Source organism: Diceros bicornis, chromosome 31 (assembly GCF_020826845.1).
Source record: "Diceros bicornis minor isolate mBicDic1 chromosome 31, mDicBic1.mat.cur, whole genome shotgun sequence".
NCBI lineage: Eukaryota > Metazoa > Chordata > Mammalia > Perissodactyla > Rhinocerotidae > Diceros > Diceros bicornis.
In genome coordinates this window covers 1,476,914-1,484,822 of record NC_080770.1, presented here as the reverse complement: position 1 = coordinate 1,484,822, position 7,909 = coordinate 1,476,914, and positions in this window count along the sequence as shown.

Here is a 7,909-nt window from a genome sequence, read left to right as displayed (position 1 = left end):
TGTTCTTATTTCTCAAGATTTCTTAGGCTGTTTGGGGTCTTTTGTGGCTCATGTAAATTTCAGAATTGAAATAAAATTTTAAATCTTTTAAAATTTGGTTTAATGTTTGCTATAAATTTTTTAGATTTTTAAAAATCAGATAGGAATGTCTACTTGTAGTCACAGTTTAAATAAAATTTTTATTGTGCTGCAGTTCTCAGCTGGGCACAATTTTGCCCCCAGGGGACATTTGGCAATATCTAGAGACGTGTGGGGTTGTCAAGCCTTGGGGGGTGTGATGTTCCTGGCATCTAGTGGGTGGAAGCCAAGGATGCTTCTAAACATCCCCAAATGCACAGGACAGCCTCCCACAGCAGAGGATTATCAACCCAGGATGCCTATAGTCTGAGGTTGAGAAACCTGTAATTGTGAATTGGTGTGGAATTGTGTCAGATAATTTTCTGCATCAAATGAGAAATCATATGAATCTTTCTCTTTTTTATGTTGTGTAATGAATTATACTGATTGCTTTTTGAACGTTAAACCACCTATACAAACCTGGAATCAATTCCACTTGATCATAATATATTATCTTTTACTTTTTGATTTAATTAGCTAATATTTTGTTAAGTATTTTTGCACCTATCTTCATGACAGAGATTGGTTTTAAGTTTTTCTTCTTGGTAGTGTCCTTAAAGGTTTTGGGGTCAAAGTTATGCTAATGTCATAAAAAACTCAGAAATCTTTCCCTTTGTCTATTTTCCAGAAGACTGTATGTAAAATTAGCACTCAATTTTTATTGTGTTTTTAGAATTCACTGGTGAAGTCATCCGAGCCTGGGGTTTTCTTCGTGGGAAGGGTTTAATAAAAGACTCAATTTACTTAATAGATACGGAATTATTCAGATTTTCTATTTCTTTTTTGTTGATTCATATAAATTGTAATTTTCAAAGAGTTTATCCACTTACTGAACTTGCCAAATCCTTTTATAGTCTTTCTGATGTTTGTAGGCTCTTTAGTGGTGGTGTTATTGGACCCAAACACAGGTTCGTTTACCTGCTGCACAGGAGGGCCAAAAACTGGCTTGTGGGAAGGAAAGAAGTTTATTACAGAAAGGCAGCCAAGTTAGGAGACGGGAGTTAGAACTCAGATCCAGCTCCTCAAAGGGAAAAAAGCAGAAATTTTTATCTGGGGTTTTAGGTAGGGGAGGGGGAGCATGTGCTGGGTTTTAGGTAGGGGAGGGGGAGTGTGTGCTGGGGGTTTAGATAGGGGAGGGGTAGCGTGTGCTGGGGTTTAGTTAGGGGAGGGGGAGCGTGTGCTGGGTTTAGGTAGGGGAGGGGGAGCGTGTGCTGGGTTTAGGTAGGGGAGGGGGAGTGTGTGCTGGGGTTTAGGTAGGGGAGGGGGAGCGTGTGCTGGGGTTTAGGTAGGGGAGGGGGAGCGTGTGCTGGGGTTTAGGTAGGGGAGGGGGAGCGTGTGCTGGAGTTTAGGTAGGGGAGGGGGAGCGTGTGCTGGGGTTTAGGTAGCGGAGGGGGAGCGTGTGCTGGGGTTTAGGTAGGGGAGGGGGAGTGTGTGCTGGGGTTTAGGTAGGGGAGGGGGAGTGTGTGCTGGGTTTAGGTAGGGGAGGGGGAGTGTGTGCTGGGGTTTAGGTAGAGGCATGGGAGTGTGTGCTGGGGTGTGCTGGGGTGTTAGGTAGGGGACGGGGAGCCTGTATCCAGGCTGGTTGGCACCTTCCCACCAGCCTGTGTTTGGCCTTGAGGACTGAATTTCTTTCCCTTCATTGTCTGGATTTTTCTGGTTAGTTTTCATCTTCAGCCTGCGTTTGGTCTGTGAGGCTGAATCTTGAAGTCTGGGCCTGACTTCCTGGGAAAGACAGCTCACTCGTGTGCTAAGGAGCGACAGAAAGACCTGGTGAGTTTTAAACAACAGTTGATTATGTGGAATATGCACAGCTGCCGTTAGCAAAGCTTATCTCAGAGTTGTTTGCTCTGGGGAAGATGTTTTTAACTTCATGCTGGGTTTCAGAATTGGCGTTTCCCCTGGGTTGTCTTCCGATCCATGAACACGAGTGTCTCTCTGTGTATTTCGGTCTTCTGTGATTTCTTTATCAGCGTTTTCTAACCTTCAGCATGCAGTCTACACAGGTTTTGTTAAGTTTCTCCTTAAGTGTCTTATTTCCTGGGGAGCGATGGTGGCCGGTAGTGTGTTTAATTTCGGTTTCCACGTGTTCTTGTTCGTGCGCAGAAGCCCAGTGTTTCCACACGCTGCTCTCGTGTTCCGCGACCTCGCTGAGCTCCCATCGTCGTTCTAGGCCTGTTCCGTTGATTCCTCAAGATGTCTGTGTAGATGATCACGTCCTGTGCAAGGAGGGGATTCATCCCTTCCCCCCTGGTCTGCCTGGTTTTCTCGCCATGTGGAGGCGGCTGGAACCGGCAGGCTGGACTGAGGGAGAGCGGGGAGCAGAGTCTCCCGGCGCAGAGGACAGCGCCCAGCGCGTCGCGGCTCAGTGTGACGCCGGCCGGGAGTGTGTGTGGACGCTGCTGTGCGGTGGAGCAGGCTCCCCTGCTGTGGTTCTGCTAGGACTTTGTCACGAGTGGATGTGGAGGGGCTGGGTTTAAGGACGACCAAGAGTTTGCGAACTGCAGGGGCAGGTCAATCCGGGCGGCGTCTTTCAGTTCTGGCCTTTGGGGCCTCGTGAAAATCACCTTCTTCACTGACCTCGGGCCGGGTTTCTCTGGAAAATCGGGCAGGTGGCACTCCCTGTAATCTCTGAGCTCAGGAGGAGGGGCGGGAGATCGTGCTCATTTCTCTCTCCCTCTCCTCAGGGCGACCCCGGGAGGCGCCGCCTGACCTAATGGAGCCGTGGGGGGCTCCAGGAGCCAGAGCCGGCTTCACCGTGAGTGGGCGCCGTCCCAGGGGACACGGACGCCCGGTCACAGCCCCCTCGAGTACCAGGCTGCCGTGCTGGACCTGGGGCCGCCTGTCCTCGGAGGCCAAGGTTCTCGGGAGCAAGTGGCCGGGATGATGCGCAATTTTTCGCCCCCTCTCCCCAGGCCCTGCCTGGACCCTGACGTCCCCCGGCGGATCTCGCAGCCCTGAGGAGGAGCAGGAAGGCGGATGGACCGCTCCTCTTTTTTGTGTGTGTGTGTGAGGAGGCTCGGCCCTGAGCTAACATCTGCCAATCCTCCTCTTTTTGCTGAGGAAGATTGGCCCTGGGCTAACATCCATGCCCATCTTCCTCCACTTTATATGGGACGCTGCCACAGCATGGCTTGCCAAGCAGTGCGTCAGTGCGCGCCCAGGATCCAAACCGGCGAACCCTGGTCCACCACAGCAGAGCACGGGCACTTAACCGCTTGCGCCACCAGGCCTGCCCGGCCGGCTCCCCTTTGAAAGGAGAGCGAAGGTTCCAGAGTGAGCACCGCCCGCCCGAGAGGCTGGGACCCCACTGCGCGGGCGGGGGTGGCAATGTCGTCTCCAAAGAGGGTTTGGGAAGAAAGTGAGGTCCATGCGCTGCCAGGTGGAGGCTCAGAGCACGGCACCGAGCGTGGGTCACGGTACAGTGTTAGTCGTGATGTGTGGTAACGATGTGGTGGGGCTCCACGGACTCGGAGTGGACGGTGAGGGTGGACATAAGCAACAGGATCAGGTGACACGGGGCTTGAAGGCCAGAGTGAGGGATTTGAACATAATCTAGTAGCTAGTGGAGTAAAGACAGACAGAGACAGAGAGACAGACAGAAGGAGAGACAGACAGAGAGGCAGAATGAGAGAGACAGGTAGAGACGGAGAGAGAGAGGGAGCGGGTGTGACCTGGGGAGGGAATCCTGCTGACCGGCTGCACTGACCCTCTGCACACGGGGAGCCAGTGCCCGCCGCCCGCGACGCCCGTCCAGCTGGGCCTCGAGCACGTCCCGAGAGACAGGGCTCTCCCGGCGGTGGTCCCGGACCCTCTGTGTCTCTCCCCAGAGGCCACGTGAGGGCCACACGGCTCTGTGGGCAGGGACGAGGACCCCCTCGTGGCTCTGAGGACAGGGCAGGGCGTTCTGTTGGTTTTCTTGGCGCTGTCGACTGTTCTAGTGGCAGGAACCCTGCAGTCGTGGGCGAGGTCGCGGCCTCTGCGCAGGGGCCTCTGGTGGCGTCCCAGCTCCTGCCGGGCTTGGTGTCGGGGTGGAGACGCAGCAGCGTCTCCTGGGGACCCGCGTCCTGGGCTGTAGTGTTGCCCCAAGCCGGGAGCAGCGTGGAGACGGCGGCCAGCGGCCGGGAAATCGCCACCCAGGAGTCAGGCCGGCCTCCCTGTGCTGGTCCTCAGGAGCGGACGCCCCTGAGGGTGTGCACATGCCGCCACGTGTGCAAACACACGCGTGGGTGTGCATCCCCGTGCGTAGAACATCTCTGGAGACTTCCGGCCCCTCTGGGGAGGGGGCTGGGCCGAAAGGGGCTTCCAGTGAGTAGCCTCAGCACCTCTGGATTTTCCCCTGTTGGGAGGGGCCCCCCCGCCGACTTGCACCCCTCTCCTCACCACGCCCCCACCCTGAGTCCCGTCCTCCTCTCAGCCGCCTGGCCTGCGGCCCTTCGAGTCCTGGCTTGTAGTTTAAACATCACCCACATCGCAAAGCCTCCCAAAACCGTGTCTCCCACCTCGCCCTCCCCAGGATCCCGGTGTCCAGCTGCCTGGTGGGCGTCACACTCGAACAACCACATGGCCGGTAGCCAGCAACCATGGCTGACTTTGTGCACGTGACGAGATGCCCTCACTCTCCACGGAAGGTCAGCGGAGACCAGCACCGCGCAGGCTGTCGTCTTCCTGCCAGGTCAATGGAGCGGGGGATGCGAGGACTCACTGTTGGGGCAGCGGCGAGGGGCGCTGTGGACTGGGTGTCAGCCAGAACGGCAAGTGCACGGGTTCCGTCCTCCCGTGACGTGGTTGTCCCACTGGTCAGGCAGGTCCTGCAGACACGTGTGCTCACGTGTGTGCAAAGGGACCTGTGTGTGAGGACAGCAGGACCCCTAGTGGCGGAGCCTCTCAATGTCTTAGGGAGCCGGCCTATCCAGAGGCCCGTGTCGCCTGCCTGTGTGTGGACACACTCACGTGCTGTCTTGTGAGCCAAAGCTCGTCTGCTCACGGCCTCCTGGAAGGACGGCCCGGCCCTGCCGCCCCTGTGTCTCCTGTGCTCTCCTCTCTGACGCAGCCTCCCCTCGGCTCCGTGATCTGCCCCCAATGTGACCTCCCACGTGACGCCCGCTCACGGGGGTGTCATGTCTCTGTCTCTCAGTTGCAGCAGGACCCTCCACGTCCTCCTGGAACACACTCTAGCTGCACCCCGAGGGCTGATAAGTGTCGTCATTTGAGTATTTCTGGTTCCTGTTGTGGTTCTTCTTAGACCCGTGAAGGAGGTGGGTTTTTTCAATCATCAACAAGCATTTATTGAGGGCATCTCGTAGCCAGTCCCCGTTCTGGGTGCTGCAGATACCCAAGAGAGCACTCTCCACTAAATATATATATTTTTGGCCACATATGTGTTTTTGAAAAGTTTTACAAACATTTAAAGTTTTGATTCCACAATTTTCTTTACAAATATCAGAAAATACATTCTCGTAGCCCTTTGCTAAGATCACAGGCCCATGCAGAGGGTGCCTCATGGCTACAACAGCCCTGCCACCCAGCACCATGAGGTCTTCTCCTCCAGGAAGCCCTCTGGAGTTTCTTCAGACTACATGGTGCTGGACGAGGATGCCAGCCACCCCACCCCTACCAGGGAAGGGTCCACACAGGCGGGTGCCTTCCCCCACCCGGGCCAGCTGCTTCCTGGCTTGGGCTGGCCGTGGGCTGGGACACCCTGGGAGAACCGCCTCCCAGGCCTCCCCCCCGTAAGCTGGGATAACAGCACTGAGCCCCTGGCTCCCACCTCTCACAGGGCTCCATGGGGTTCCTGGAGGAGGAGCCGCTCCCTGTCCCTGGGCAGCCTGGCCGCCTGGCCGCAAGGCCACACGCGCCTCCGGGCTTCAGAGGCCTCAAGCGGAGCCCAGCAGGAGGTCTTGGCTGCAGGCCTGAGTGGCCGGCCTCTGTCACGTGCAGCAGGACAAGGGGTGCAGCTGAGTGCAGGTGCCGCCCTGGACAGGCCCTGCCCTCCTGGCCCTGGAGCACCGGTGTCGGCAGGACGGGACTGAGACGCAGGCTGGGCTCAGCTGAGCCCTCTCCACCCCAGACGTCCAGCTGACCCCAGTGCAGACCCCCGTGCCCTGAGCCCACAAAGCCTGCGCCCTCTCCTCACACCCTCCCAGGCTCCTGAGGCCCCTGCAGGGAGAGGCTGGCGTGGGCTTCTGGGTCAATCCCTGGATGAGGCCAGTGCGGTAGGGTGGGAGAACTCTGGGTTTTTAGTTATCTTTTCACAGATGGCTCTTCTCTCAATGGCACTGTGCTCAAGGGGTGTCCAGATGGTCCTGATTCTCCAGTGTTTGCTGAGATGGCTTCTTCCCTGGTGTCTGATCAGTTTCCGTGACGGTCGCACGCATACGTGAAATGCACAGGCAGCCTCTAACGTGGGGGCGGTGTTCTGTGTGTGTCACCCGGCTGAGCGAGTCCCGTGATGTTCACGCCGTCCGTGGCTCCACCCAGTTCTGTGTGACTCACTGCCCACGACGTGCAGGACATCCCCCAGCCTCTCCTGTCGTCAGACACTCGCCCCTCGGTTGTTGGTGTGCGTGTGTGCTGAGGCTGTGGATGCACACGGTGTGGGGCCCTCGCCTCCCAGGGAAGCGCGTCTCCAGACAGCGCGTGTCCCCGACGCCGGCTCTGCCACCAGGTCCGCCCGGGCTCTCCTTGCCAGCACGTCCTCCTCCACGGCCACCGTCCCCCGGGTCCCACGTTCAGGTGTGCTCGTCACAAACAGCTTCAGGCGGAACTTACTTCATCTCGCCCTGCGTAAAATCCCCGCTCTCAGCCAGGGCGTCGGTCCCCGCACAGCTACTGTGATCGCTCGTGTGTCGGGGTCGTTTTCACTGTCCTGCTCTGTGCGTCCTGTCACCTTGCCTTTTCTCTCTCTTCCTTGTTTCATTGTGATGAGAACACCTGAGATCTCCCCTCTTAATGCGTTTTACGTGCACGATACAGAGTTGTGAACCTCAGGCGGGATGGTGGGCAGCAGGTCTCCTGAGCGTGCTCGTCCTGCATGGCTGAGACCCTGTGCCTGCTGGACGACCCCCGCCCTCCCCAGCCCCCGGCTCCCACTGCCCACCCTCTGCTTCTGTGATGGTGACGACCCCATGTACCTTTGGGAGTGGAATGGGAGAGTCCTGTCCTTCTGTGACGGGCTCACTGCACTCAGCACCGTGTCCTCGAGGGGCATCCACCTGTCACACGCGGCAGCACCTCCTTTCTGCTCAAGGCTGACGACGTCCCGCTGTGTGTAAGACCTCGTTTTCTGTGTCCATTCCTCTGTCAACGGGCGTGTGAGTTGTTTCCACGTCTCGGCTTCTGTGAGCAACACTGCAGTGAACGTGGAGGGAGACGCCTGGTCGAGACCCTCCTTCAGCTCTTTTGGGTGAATACCCAGAAGTGGGATTTCCAGGTCCTGTCTTCATTGTACTTTCAATTTTTTGAGGACTCCCAATACTGTTTCCCACAGTGGCTGTACTGACTCACCTTCCCACCAGCGGTGCACGCGGGCTCCCTTTCTCCACGTCCTCGCCAGCACTTGTTGTTTTCTGGTTTTCATAATAGCCGCTCTGACAGGTGTGAGGTGACATCTCAGTGTGGTTTTGATCTGCATGTCCCTGATGATTAGTGATGCTGAGCATCTTTTCAGGTACCTGCTGGCCATCTGTGTGTCTTCTTTGGAGAAATGTCTATTCAGGTCTTTTGCCCATTTTTTAAATTGGATTATTTGTGGGTCTTTTGCTATTGAGTTGTAGGAGTCCGTCATATATTTTGG